Source organism: Paroedura picta, chromosome 6, assembly GCF_049243985.1.
Source record: "Paroedura picta isolate Pp20150507F chromosome 6, Ppicta_v3.0, whole genome shotgun sequence".
NCBI lineage: Eukaryota > Metazoa > Chordata > Lepidosauria > Squamata > Gekkonidae > Paroedura > Paroedura picta.
The window spans coordinates 91,318,483-91,333,307 of record NC_135374.1 but is presented as its reverse complement, the minus strand read 5'-3'; the positions used below and the strand labels follow the sequence as shown (position 1 = coordinate 91,333,307).

General features: G+C 43.4%; 1 protein-coding gene across 1 annotated transcript in view; it reads left to right on the top strand.

The window, feature by feature from the left end:
* Positions 1-209: 209 nt before the first annotated feature.
* EDAR (ectodysplasin A receptor) overlaps positions 210-14,825 on the top strand; it is a 97,510-nt gene continuing 82,894 nt past the window's right edge. The window contains exon 1 of the mRNA XM_077343634.1: positions 210-492. The gene's annotated coding sequence lies outside the window, so the exon portion shown is untranslated. The remainder of the gene's footprint in view (positions 493-14,825) is intronic.

Below are 14,825 nucleotides of genomic sequence, written 5' to 3'. Positions count from 1 at the left end.
TTTCGCTTTCTGTGGAAGTAAGTTAAGTCCAAGTAAGTGGCACTTAAGTGGAGCAAAGTGAACCGGATTCATCCATCGGATGAGCTGGCATTAAAAAAAAAAGAGCACATGTCCTATCCCGGTGGCTTTTCTAGTCCTGTGGTACACCTCTAGGTGGTGCAGGTGAGTTTCCGTAGAAGCCAAGCCCCTTATGCATTCTCTAGTTTTCAGATGTTTTCAAACTAGACGGAAGGCAACTCAGAAAAAAAGTTGCCGAGAAATCCTTTGAGACTGCAAAGTAAGTTTAGGACCGGCAAAGTACGGGCACACGCTGGCCCTCGCTTGGAGTGGGGCCGGGAACATCCATGATAGCGCACCCTCCCAATGGCTAGCGGCATCTGTGTATGTGACGACCCTTGGCACCTCTGAAGCACGGGGCCGCTGCTGGCAACTGGATATTGACATACTGATTCCCTGGCTGGAGATCACCTTTAATATTTAATTCTGCGCAAGGTAAGGTTTGGGGGTTTGCTTGTTTGTTACATAAGACGTTTGCTCTGGGACAGTTATGGTAGTGTGGTCGCATAACAGCGAGAGAGCATTTAAAATATATATCTTATTTAATTTTTCATACATTTGTCTGAGAATATGCCACACTGGAGATGATGTTGGTGTTAAAAGCAGCACGTTCCACTTTTCTCTTTGTCCCTCCCTTCCTCTCCTTCCACGTTCATCTAAAACAACCATGTGCGGTTCTCAAATCTGAGGGAAGCAGGAGGTGTCCTCGTGTTTCTTTGCAACAACCATGGCATTAAGCATGGAAGTGTTATCAAACAAACTAGGGGTATTTTTCCGGGACAGATATTTGCAACAATGTGCAAACAAATTTATATTTTTTTGGCATCTTTGGAGGAAGAACTGTCTGCCTGGCGAAATTGTAGTTTTGCTATTTAGACTATATGGGACACAGCTAGAAAGCCTACCATTTACAATGCCTTGTATGTTGCCTGGAACAAAGAATATTATTACAAGGCAATTCGGCACCCGCTGGGATGAGGTTGATTGAATGTGGAGAATTACATACCTGTAAATACAAGTTTTAGAGCGTGCATGGTTTTGTTTCCAGCAGAAAGCTTCCTCAATCTGGCTAGGCAAGAGCCACGGGGAATCTGAGTACTGTAGACAAGAGGCAACAATCACATTATTTTAAGTGTTATGTTTAGCCTAGCTGGTGGACAGCAGAGAAGTACAAGGGAATATTCCTGAATTCATGTAAATGGAGTGCTATTTTTGCAGCTATCCGGGTATCTACAGTGCATTCCTATGCAGAGTTACCCATAATCTAACCCAATGATTTTAGTTCAGAGTAACTTCACACAGATTGTAAATGGAACTATTATTGTTACCTGTGCAACTATGAAGGATAATTCATCAAATGCTTAACTGAAGGAGAGGTGAAATACATACACTTTTTGGTGGAAGGTCATAAAGGGTCGATTAGGCAATCAAGACTAGGTTAACTCAGCAGTGATCTACCGAGGGCAAATTTGGTGCTCCAGATGAAATCTATGAGTGGATTAGGGAAAAACAAGTTGTTTGTGTTTTAAGTTATAAGGACATCCTGATTCAAACGGCGATGGAATATGAGGTGCCTGAGTATAGTGGAGCTCAGGCTTTGCATCCTTCAGGTCCTGAAATCGGTTCCTGGATACATGCCTGACAATATAACTGACATTTCCTGCCTCCGTTTATATCCAATTTTACGACTGGTTTTAAGGATGTGGGGTGACAGTGCAATTTCACATGCTGTGCAGTTGGTTGGAAATGCTCAAAGGAATATAGTTTCACAGCCTATAAAATAAGGGTCGGATACTGGACTAGGATCTGGGAGCCACCCGTTCAAAGCCCCTGGGTAAAAGATCATTGGGTGACTTTTGGCCAGTCACTCTCTTTCAGTCTTAATTTAGCTCATAGAGTTGAGAGAAGAATCAATAATTCTGGAGTACATCTGTGTTAAGCCATGTAAGGTCCACACTGGGGAGAAAAACAATGTTCCCCACCACTGTTCGAACCCAGTCTCACTTTTACTGCAGTCAACTAATACAATCAAGACCAGATGCAGAGAAGATGGTGCAATGACATGAAGGCCACCCTTACTTATTATGGACAATCCCTGCTTTCTAGTCCCAATCCTGGATACATGTGTATGTAACCAGTACGATCAAGTTGTAGCCAACTTATGGCAACCTCAGCAAGCGGTTTCCAAAGCAAGGGAGAAGCAGAGATAATTTCCCAGTGCCTCCCTTGGTGGTCTCCAATTCACGCACCAACCCGGCTTAGTTTATGAGATCTGGAGACTATGCCCCCCTCCCCCGATAAATCGCTGTTCCCATTTTTGCCTTTAGGGAATGCTTTATTAAAGATTTGTGAGAGTAATTCAGATGGTTATGGTCCCGTTCTTCTTTTTCAGATCTTTGCAACTCATAGTTCAGAGGAAAGTTGTAGGCACTGTATCCCTCTTGCATATATACATAATCAATGCAGGCACAGGCCTTTTAAGGGGCCATGCTAGCGAGGCTAATGTTAAATTGGTGATTGAAGATTATAGGGCAATTGAAACCTGTGTCCACTATGCAAATTCTGAAGCCTTCCTGGAGCCTTTCTCCAGTGGAAGAAGCTCTTAAAGTTGGGAAGGGGCTGCTTAGGCTGGAATAATATCCTCCAGCCAAAGGTAGGATGTTGCCCTGTAACAGAATAAATGAATACAACAGAGTGCAGCCCCGAATAAAGAGGGGGGGATTCTGTCAGTAACTACGAGAGCCAGGAATGTTACAAATATGTTCCAGTATCTATCTGTTGGAGGGTATAGCTTGCAAACCGAGAAGCTGCAAAAGCCATCAAACCAGCCAAACATGATAGGCATCAATCTTAGAGTAATCAGTGAATGTAACACAAGGGAAAGCCCCTTCTTGACCCTAGAAATCATGACCAGTCAGGTCCTGACAAAAAGCAACCTCCCCTTTCCACCCTGAAGTCAACTGAGATGAAACGTTAACAAGGCCAGGCTCTTAACCCCCCCCCCCCAGGAATTTAATGTGAGAGGGACAAGCCCTTTCTATTCAGCCCACATCATTATTTTTCTTGAAATTATTTACCCCTAGTTTCTTAATACTGATGTGGCAAATAGTTTCTACTGTTGTTGCTACTAGTGCTGCTAGCATCCTACTACTTTATTTATCAAAACACCCATAATATGCTGGGGTACCCACAATATGCTGGGTGCTGTACAAATCTATGCCCCTGTGATTTTCCATTCGGTTATTTGTTCTTGTCTTGGTCTTGTAGAAGGGGAATTCCAGCTGTATAGTCACTCAGTGTATGTAAACCTTGTTCTTGTTGTTGCTTTATCGCTTTTATTTCTAGTTTTACAGTAAAGCATCTGAAACAAATTGACTAGGACTGCACAGTTTAGGAGACATGCTGTTGATATGCAAAGGGGAACTGTGAACATTTACAAGGTTCATTGCTTAACATTTACCAAGTAACGGGACTGGATGCCAAGACTTCCACTTCAACAAAAGACGTCTGCTTCCCTCTTGTTAATGGTTCGCACTGTCATTCAGTGCTAACCATAGAGTCCTCGCCAAATGCTAGAACATTTCCAGGGATGTCATGATGTCACTTCCAGTAGCTACAGTAACCTCAGCTTACTGGTGATTCTCCCAGTGGTTACCAACCTCATACTGGCAACCCTAACTAGATATGATAGCTGTTCCACACTATTTTTACTCTTAATAGGGAAAGGCAGCTGTAATGATGAGGTAAATTATAAGCACATAAATGCTACAATGACATTTTTAAACAGCCAAACTGTGAGCTCATGAAAATGAAGTAGTTAATTGGCTCAAATGGGCAAAAGGAAGTCAGCTAAATGACTAAGATGAGGAGCGTTTAATTTAATCCTCCTTGGCTGAGAAATTCTGAAATACTTAATTTAAGAACACCACCAAGGAGAAAATAATTATTAAATGTTAGTGTTTATAATTATTCCCCCGAGACATATATTTCCCCAACTTTGAATACACAGGCAAAAACACTAAGCAAAGGAGCTGAACTACCTCTGGCGGCAGTCTTTTTGGCTTCAAATTAGATTCCCTGTGCCAAAGTTGGACCTTCTTCAAACTCAGGCAGCTGAAGACACACCCACTTTCTCTTCCAGTGAAATCAATGAGCCTAATGGTACAATCCTTCAGCCTTTTGTACCAACACCGAAGAGGGCCCCTAACTATGTTGGTTCAATAGCCTGTACCAGAAACACAGCACCAGCAATTGCTTGCCCACTATCCATCAAACCAAGAAAATATCCATCCATCGTTCCTCTATATATTTGTGAAACAGCCTGGGGGGTGGAACGTGTCCGCCTGTCCAAGTTGGAATAGGGCCAATCTGGCTGCACCCTGATTGGCCCTGCCCCTGCAGCTCCTGCCCTCCATCCCTGGACTCTAGCCTCTTTGCTCTCAGAGGTGCCTCAGTGCCCGGAGCCAGCAGCAGGTAAGGGGAGAGGGCCCTGGGTGGAGGGCCTGCTAACAAGAGCCTCCTGGCCTGCTAAGCAGGGCCTGCTAATGAGGGCCTCCTGGCCTGCTGACTGCCTGCTAAGGAGCTCTGTCCCGGGCCTGCTAACGAGCTGGCCAGCCCCCACCCGCCCCACTTGATCCAGCTGCAAGCTGCTATGGATTCTGAGTGGCCCAAAGCCACCTTAAGCTGCCTGGCTGGGGGTCAGGGGAGGGGACCCTTTCAAGACCCAATCTTAAGAACAGGCTTGGAAGCTAATTATAAAACTGAGGCTGTCATACTTTAGTCACATAATGAGAAGACAGGAGTCACTGGAAAAGATAATAATGCAAGGAAAAGTTGAAAGCAGCAGGAAAAGAAGAAGAACCAAAATGAAATATTAATTGACTTTATAAAGGAAGCCACGCCCCTCAGTTTGCAAGACGCGAGTTAAGCTGTTAATGATAGGATGTTTTGGAGATCATTAATTCATAGGGGACCCATGAGTTGGAAGCAACTTGATGGCACTTAAAACAGAGATAATTGTAAGACACTGCCACAGGGGGTGGGGCTGGTGACAGAAACACACACATTATTATAAGACACTGCCACAGGGTGGTGGCAGTCAAAGAGTAGAGATAGGGAACTCTGTTCTATTTTCTGATACAAAGGATTCATATCCCACATAAGTGCTCCTATTTAAGATTTATAAGGTAGTATACAAATGGCAAAAATCAGAATAAATCCCAATAAAATAATCAACTGTCACCACCTACAGTGGCTCACAACACATAACCAACAAAAGCAACATAAAGGAGTCACTCAAATGCCTGGACGAAAAACAAGGTTTTAACTTGGCATATAAAACTACAGAGGCTAGGCATCAGGCAAGCAATTGTGGGGAAGGCATTCTGTATATGAGGCAACATCGTAGAAAAGACCTCTTGCTAGTTACCAGCCATCTCATCTCTGAGGAAGGAGGAACGCTGAGATGTGCCTCTGCAGATCACCATAACAGGCTGATAAAAGGAAGTGGTCCTTAATTATAGGACAAGATTCTAAACACCAAGATTCTCTAAGGTGTTGGACCTTAAAGGTGATAAGCAGCACTTCAACCTGTATTTGGAAGTGAATAGGTAGCCAGTGAAGGTCCCTCAGTCTAGCATGATATGTTTAGTGGCTTGAGAGCCAGCAATGGCATTATTGCATTTTGTACTAATTCAAGCTAATATATGTGGTTCAAAAATAAGCCCAAGAAGAGTATATTGCAATAGTCCAATCTGGATGTAATCAGATCATACATCTCAAGAAAAGCTGGTGCACCCACCAAAACATGCCACAGACAAGACCTGCATCTTCATGGATCTGATAGGGACCTAGTATTGGGCCCAGTGTATTTGAGAGACCGCCTCCCTGCCTGTACCCCCAAAAGAGCCCTAAGCTCCACCACCTCCAACTGGCTGCAAATCCCTGGCCCCAGAGAAGCACATCAGTCAACAAGGGACAGAGCCTTCTCGGTCCTGGCCCCCACCTGGTGGAACGAGCTCCCTGAGGAGATCAGAGCCCTGGCCAAACTTCCACAGTTCTGCAGGGCCTGCAAGAGGGAGCTCTTCCACCAGACTTTCACTTGAGGCTGACTGACGTAGAACAGCTGCTGAACCCCCAGACTGAAAGAACCAACCCATGAAAGAATCAACCCCCAATGTTACTGTTGTTATTTATAATGTGGTTTATGTTACATACTGTTTATGAAAGTTTATGTTACATACTGTTGGTATTATACATCGTTCCATGTAAGTTGTAATTTGTATTATATAATGTTCAATGTAGTGCATGCTTCTGTATACACTGGACCCTTCATACAGGAATTCAGTACTGTTACAAAGCAGCCATAAATAATTATTCATAGAGGTGAAGTGCAAAATATTCTACATAAGTGGGGGAACCATGAGTAGTTACAAGGGGGGAATCTCATATCCCCACTCCCCTACTACTCGTGATTTTTCTTTGTGTACCTCCCTGGCAGTGCCTATAGCACTTTGCCTTCTCTCCCACACAACTTTTTGTTACACCTGTGTCATCTTTTCCTTTCTTTTTTTCCCTTTTGTGTTCCTCCCCCATCCAGATTTACCTTCCATTCTTCCTACCTTTATCTTTTTTAGTCTCTTGTTCCTCTACACAATCCTCAGCCATGCTAGCTGAAGACTGGCTAGCAACCTCTCACAACCAATACTTATGAGAACTCAGTGGCTCACTTTTCTTAAAGATGCACATGTCAAGATGCCCATTCCCAAGGTCTGTGGAAGAAGTTCTGTATTGGTTAGATCTCTTTGCTTTTACTGAGCTACTGCTTGTGCATGCCACCCTGGAAACGGACAGAATCTGAAATCATAGTCCATCAATAAATAGTTGATAAGTGAGCTTTCCAAGGTGCCGAAATGTTCCCCATGTGCCATGAATGGGCTAGTGCAGCCAAATGGAGAATGGATACACAACATATCATTGATTATGTGAGCCAGACCACCTGCTGGCCTTGACATCATTATTAAGCTCAGATCATAAGGAACTTTTCATTGACAAGAATTATCAAGTAGAATAAGAGGGTAAATGGAAAAGGAGACCCTCAGAAATGCTAGTTTTGGCTGACTCTCCACATCATATCCTCTGCTTAAAAAAAAAGAAATGACCAGCCATAGAGAAGTAGACACACTCACAGGCTGGAAATGGTATATGTGCTTCTGGTTGGGATACGAGTGCATTTTTCATATACAGCAGTGCGCAATGAATTCACCACATACAGAGAACAACAACAACAACAACAAAAACAACAACAACAATAGAAAGTGTAGAGCAAACATCTTTTGTCAGCACCAAGATGGGCAAATGGTTTGGAGCTTTCCGATATTTTCTGTGACCTGAATCCACACAAGTTTACTTTATTAGTGGTAATTATTTCTGATTCCTTTCAGTACATTTAGCTGAGGTTCTTTGGCATGAACTTTTATTGTTGCGATAGCATAGGATAGTTAATGCCTGGGTCTATTTGTAACACTCATATTCTCTACTAGTCATCTACTACATTCTACTAGTCATCACGGGTTTGACTTGCACTTGTGAATGAACCTCATCCTAAAGAACTTTAATTTTATCTTCTTTCATGGTGCCTTTTAATTGAGAGGGTTCACTCATATGGTGGAGAGTTATTAAGCATTGAGAGAGCAAGGGATAAACTATAGATGTTCTACAAAACATTTTCACATAACTTTAGGCTCAGGTGCTCATACTTGCTTTCTGAGTACACAATTGGTGATTTCTCTAAGTGCTCATTTACCCCAATCCTCTTTCTAGAGACCTGGTCCAGATGGAATGCAGTTTAATATTTTAATGGCAGTCTTTTATTTTCAGATCTTGAAATACTTATCCCAAAGTGGTGCCATTGATACCAGTGGCATGGTTCCAGAGGAATTTTCTAGCTTTAAATATCCCCCCTTTCCTGTTTCTTACAATCATTTAAGTAAATGTCCTATGGAAAACATCTGGTACCATACTACCTTCATTCATCATTTGTACAAAAGTGCTCATGCAAACTTGCGATCACCAAAACTGAATAGTCTATCAGCCATGTATTGTGGGTCACTAAACTATTGTTTTTGCTGTCAATTGGGAGTACCAAAATACTAAGGTTATTAAATTATTCAGATCCTGTCCATGCTGGACATCAGTGGAGAGGAGCTAAAATGAATCTGCTTCCTTAAAAATACAAACAGTGCATTAACTGGACTGTCATGAAAGATTATGCGGGAAACATCAAACATATTTACAGAGTGCTTGAAAAGGGTCTGCCAGGCCTACTGGCTCGCCTTTGTGGGGCACTGGTATGGCCTATTTCTCTCCACCCTGGACTCTGGGCCTGGCCATGGGGCAGCAACAGTAGTTGGAGAAGAAAGGAGGCTCCATGCAGGCTTTGCAGGGGCCCACTTCCACTGCTCTTCCACTGGGCTGGAGGGCCTGCTGAGCCAGTTGTCTGGCCTGTGTGGGGGACTGAGGCAGCCTGCTTCCTCCTCCCCAGAGGCCAGGCTTGGCTGTGGGGTGGTGATGGCAGATCAAAGGAGGTTCCACCAAGCCTCAACAGGGACCCACTGCTAAGGCCACAGTCCTCTTCCTTGTACTCCTCACGGGGCTTGGCCATACTGGGTGAGTGCTGCGCTGTCACTCAGCCGCAGCAGGAGGGAATGCAACGTCACTTCCATAGCAACTTCCATTGCAGTTTTCCCCTAGGGCGCAGTATAGGATGTTTCCATATGTCTTGGATGTTCTCCTTTACAAATCTTGCCATCAAATGTGCCCTGCAGGGCTCTACGCTCTGCGGGAGAAAACCTACTGATCGTTCCTGGCCCCAGAGAAGTGCGCCTAGCCTCAATCAGGGCCAGGGCTTTCTCTTTCCTGGCCCCTACCTGGTGGAATGAGCTCCCGGGTGAGCTGCGGGCCCTGCGGGAGCTGTCAGTGTTCCGCAGGGCCTGTAAAATGGAGCTCTTCCACCAGGTCTATGGTTGAGGCTGGGATTGGCGAGGAAGAACATTGCCCCCCTGGGGGGTTTGAAGCAGTCATCATTACCTTCCATCCCCCAATGCCCTTGTTCAGGTAGGGGAGAGTGGTATTTTCCACCGTGTTGGGTATTTTTATACTCTTTTAACAGGGGTTTTAAGGGGGGATTTTAAGACTATTGTTACCCACCACGAGCCTGTAGGGAGTAGCGGGAAATAAACTGAATCATCATCATCATCATCATCATCTTCATGTGTTCCTTGGATTCTCAAATAATTTCAGAATACTGGATATCCATACTGACAAACCAATGATATTTCATTTTAGAATTTACTGTCTGACAACTTATATTAGTCTTTGACAAGCTGTGGTATTTTCTGTTTAACGTGACAACAGACACATAACAGTAAATACTAATGATTTCTGTCCTGAGGAAATCCTTTGTGTGCCAACAACTGCATGCTGTCAGAGTGCTGTGACATGTTTAACATTCACACATGGCAATTCACCACCATCCATTGTAGATTCAGAGTCTATCTTAAAAGACACCCAAGTAATCTCTTGTGGTTGCACATTGTTTAGAATATGACAGGCAAGAATAGCTCAGCTGTTTTATACAGTAACTATGTAAGAATCTCTGATAAGTGTCTAAACAAGGTTCTTCAGGAAACCACTGGTATTCTATGTTACTTTATTGCTGATATGAATGTATTTAATAGTATTTGATAGTTAACATGCAATGCGTTTTTATTGTATCATGTTTGATAAACAATAAGTAATGGTATTTTCAGAATCTGACAGCATTTGACAGCCAACATGCAAAACAGCATACCTTAAGCCTGCCAATACCAAAACAATAAAAAGATGGCAATAAGTCTAAAGCATTAACATTTCCATGACGAGATAAAAGTTCTCACTCAGAATTAAAATTTTAATTTTGTTTTGTATATTATAATTACGATTTAACATATTGACTAGAAAAAATTGCTTAACTTGTTTGCATTTGTTTCAGTTAATTGTATTAATTCTGTGGAGTATGGACTGTACCCATCCTATTATTCCCAGAAAGTACCTGATGGGGCCCTGGTGGCAGGACACAGCTTTGTGTGTGGTACTTCAACATTTTGAATACCACCCCTCCCCCCAAGTTACAAAGGGTAACTCTAGGAATCCCTAGAAATTCTATGGTAAAACCATAGTGACCCTACAGGGTTTTCAGAGTAAGAGATGAACAGAGGTTGTTTGCCATTGCCTGCCTCTGCATAACAACCCTAGACCTCCCTGGTTGTATTTTACTATAGAGTTTTACTATAGTTTTACTATGGAGTGAGAACTCAGAAGCAAAGCAGGGTTGGCCATAGTTAGCACTTGGATGGGATACCACCAGGGAGATCTAGGGTTGTTATGCAGAGGCAGGCAATGGCAAACAACCTCTGTTCATCTCTTACCCTGAAAACCCTGTAGGGTCACTATGGTTTTACCATAGAATTTCTAGTAAAACTATAGAGTCCCCAGCAATTCCAGCAAGTACCCCAGATGTGACAAGATGTGACAAGGAAATCTCTAGGAATTGCTACTCTTTGCCATTTTTCATAAGAAATATTCTCCCATCACTGCTCAGAGTATCCTTCACTTACAATTAGGAGCAAGACCCCTGGAAATAGATAACAGCAATTACACCAACTACAATGGTGGCTATTCAAATCTATTTAACTTCCAAAACACTTTCCAGTAGGGCTATATGTCACCACCTAATATTATGTTATAGTCATCAAAATGTTCTAGGATCAGAGAATCACAGTTGGATGTACTGGATGATTGTGGTATTGCAATCTGAAGTAAGGCTGATTTCAATGGACAGCCAATTTATGGACTATTTCCACATGTAGATGTAGAACGCACACTGCCTCCTACTTGCAAACGCAAGATAAGAAACGGTACGTTTGCATGCTTCCTAATGGGAGATGCTTCCCGCATTATTCCATCACCTGATCAGAGTTCGTCCCTTCCCAACAAGGTGGCAGAGAAGCCTAAAGCATGGACAATTTGCACTTTTCCCCCTGCTCCTCGGGCTGTCAATCAATTCAAACCAACAGTCCCTTCACAGTGGTTGTTTCGGGGATTCAAATTTCCATCCCCGATTCTGAAAATTAATTTAAAAAATATTTCTGTATTGCTATGTGGAAATGCCATACCAGTAAAACATTTTGTTAAAAAACCCTTTTCACTTCCGCATTGCTACGGGATCACACAACAACAATAACACATTTCCTTAGATCCTTTTTGAGATATTTTGTATAATGGTCTCTTGGATAGATTTGTGATAGGCTGGACCCTGATGATTGTGTGTTCGCAATAAAGATTTAAAACACAGAAAATGGATGCCAAGCTAATAGTGAGAGGACTGTTTCATCAGACATGCACACACCTTCTTTCCCTGTTCATTCCCCACCACTAGAAAACACAAACAGGAATGTATTTAGCTGCCCGATCCCAATATTACTATTCACAATGAAGAGAACATTTTATTTGAACTGAGTACATGTCACTTTGCAGTCCCATAGCAACACGGGCCACAACATTTAAAAAAAAAAATTCAATCTAGAAATAGAGAGGGGAGAGCGGGTGCGAGGGCGGGCAGAATGCTACTGAGACTGTTGCACATTTCTCCCTTCAGACGGGCTTGCCCCTGTCTGCACCCCAATTTGCACCCCGATAAGAAAGGGATTGGTTTTTTTTTTTTTTTTTTTTTGCAATTTCCCTCATTGCAGAGCAAACCAGATGAAAACTCATGCCAACTTCTGTACACCTACAGGTTGCTGCTGACGTAATGTGGAAGCAACTCTAAAACCTGTGAGCAATGAGAGGCTGTGCAGGAGCAAATTCCTCATATGGAAATGGTCATGGCAAGAGATAAATAGAGGTGGTTTGCCATTGCCTGTCTCTGCATTGTAATCCTGAAGCCCCTTATGGTCTCCCACCCAAATACTAACCAGGGCCAATTCTGCTTTACCGTATGAGATCTGACAAGATTAGACTAGCCTAGACGATCCAGATTAGATGAGGATGGACAAAGAAGTAACTGTTCAGGATTATACTGTTAAGTGTGGAAGCAAACTATCATACAGACATTCAACTACTATATAAAATATTATAACTATTGGTGATCTTTGCAAACATTAAAATAAAGTAGTCTTAGCTCATCATGATCTTGAAATAAACAGGAGCTGTGTGTGTATAACAGCAGAGTTGCAGATTCACTCACTTCATAGGCAAATAGAAATTCCCAAGTTAGAATCATAGAATCATAGAATCATAGAGTTGGAAGGTGACATACAGGCCATCTAGTCCAACCCCCTGCTCAACGCACGATTAGCCCTAAGCATCCTAAAGCATCCAAGAAAAGTGTGTATCCAACCTTTGCTTGAAGACTGCCAGTGAGGGGGAGCTCACCACCTCCTTAGGCAGCCTATTCCACTGCTGAACTACTCTGACTGTGAAAAACTTTTTCCTGACATCTAGCCTATATCGTTGTACTTGAAGTTTAAACCCATTACTGCGTATCCTCTCCTCTGCAGCCAACAGAAACAGCATCCTGCCCTCCTCCAAGTGACAACCTTTCAAATAGTTAAAGAGGGATATCATGTCCCCTCTCAACCTCCTTTTCTCCAAGCTGAACATTCCCAAGTCCCTCAACCTATCTTCATAGGGCTTGGTCCCTTGGCCCCAGATCATCTTCGCCGCTCTCCTCTGTACCCTTTCAATTTTATCTACGTCCTTCTTGAAGTGAGGCCTCCAGAACTGCACACAGTACTCCAAGTGTGGTCTGACCAGTGCCGTATACAATGGGACTATGACATCTTGTGATTTTGATGTGATGCCTCTGTTGATACAGCCCAAAATGGCATTTGCCTTTTTTACCGCTGCATCACACTGCCTGCTCATGTTTAGTTTACAATCCACAAGTACCCCAAGGTCTCGTTCACACACAGGGGCTTTTTGCACGCCTTCAAAATAGCACAATGGTTGCCAATTGAAAACGCTACTGATTTGCTGTTATGCACAACGTCGTCGACAATCTGCCACAACCTGAAACCAATCTGCAAAAAGCGCTTCCTTGTAGCGCTTTCAGGGAAATCCCCAAAAGTGGATTCACCCTCCGGAAAGCGATACCAATCTGCAACACTAGCGAAAAAGACCTGTGCGTTAACATTGTTGCGGTTTCTACAAAGTCCCTCCCCCTGGCTCTCTTCTCTGATCTTCCGGCGAAGCGATCGCCATTTTTTTTTCTCCGAGCGAGCGGGGATAAACGCACCAGCGAGCCTCTTTCTGTTTAGAGGCTTCCCCGGCTTCAGTCCCTCCCCTTCAGTCACTAAGCACAAAGAACAGAGAAGCCCGTTTGCTGATGTATCTTCACTTTATTTTTTACACATTCATTCAGCCAAAAATCGGGCCTGTGAGAGGGGGGGGGATTTTTTTTTTTCACTCGGAGGGAGCGTGGCAACGATCAAACGACAGCTCAAACACACTAGGCAGCTAGATGGGTCTCTCCGTTGCAACGAATTAACACAGATTCGTTGCAATGGGTCTGTTTTTTTTAAAAAAAAAAACCTTTCTTAAAGGGAAAGGGGCTGTTTGGGAGCATGCTAACGGCTGCCCATTGGCTGCTTGACGGCCAGGGGTGGGACGCGCTTGGCAATAGCGCTTCCTTTCTAGCGATTTTTGCCGAGACCGGAAGCCTGTGGGAAACGCTACAAAACGCAACTGGATTCCACTACAAAGGCAGGTATGCATAACGACGAATTCCACTATTTTAAATGGCGATTTTTCATTCAGTGACCAATTTGCTACAAAGATCCCGGTGCGTAAAGCCCCACAGTGTTACCTAGAAGCGTATCCCCCATCCAGTAGGCATGCTTTTCATTTTTCTGACCCAGATGCAGAACGTTACACTTATCTTTATTAAATTGCATCTTGTTCTCATTTGCCCATTTTTCCATTGTGTTCAGATCTCGTTGAACTCTCTGTCTCTATCTTCCGGAGTATTTGCCAGTCCTCCCAATTTGGTGTCATCTGCAAACTTGATGAGTAGTCCTTCCGCCCCCTCATCTAGATCATTAATAAATATGTTAAAAAGTACCGGGCCAAGCACCGAGCCCTGAGGTACCCCGCTACTCACCTCTCTCCAGTCTGATGAAACACCATTGACAACAACTCTTTGAGTGCGGTTCTCTAACCAATTCCCTATCCACCTGACTATCTGAAAATCCAGATTGCAGTCCTTCAATTTATCCATCAGAACATCATGGGGAACCTTGTCAAAAGCTTTACTAAAATCCAAGTAAATGACATCAACCGAATTTCCCCGATCCAGCAAACCTGTTACTTGGTCAAAAAAGGAAACCAGGTTGGTCTGGCAGGACCTGTTGGAGACAAATCCATGCTGACTTCCTTGGATCACCAAATTGTCCTCCAGATGTTTGCAGATCACTCCCTTTAATATCTGCTCCATTATCTTCCCCACAACAGAGGTCATACTCACTGGTCTGTAGTTTCCCGGGTCATCCTTCCTCCCTTTTTTGAAGATCGGAATAACATTTGCTCTCTTCCAGTCCTCCGGGACATCTCCAGTCCTTAAAGAGGTTCCGAAGATGATGGACAAGGGCTGTGCAAGTTCTCTGGAAAGTTCTTTGAGTACTCTCGGGTGCATTTCATCCGGACCAGGGAATTTGAACTCATCCAGTGCAGCT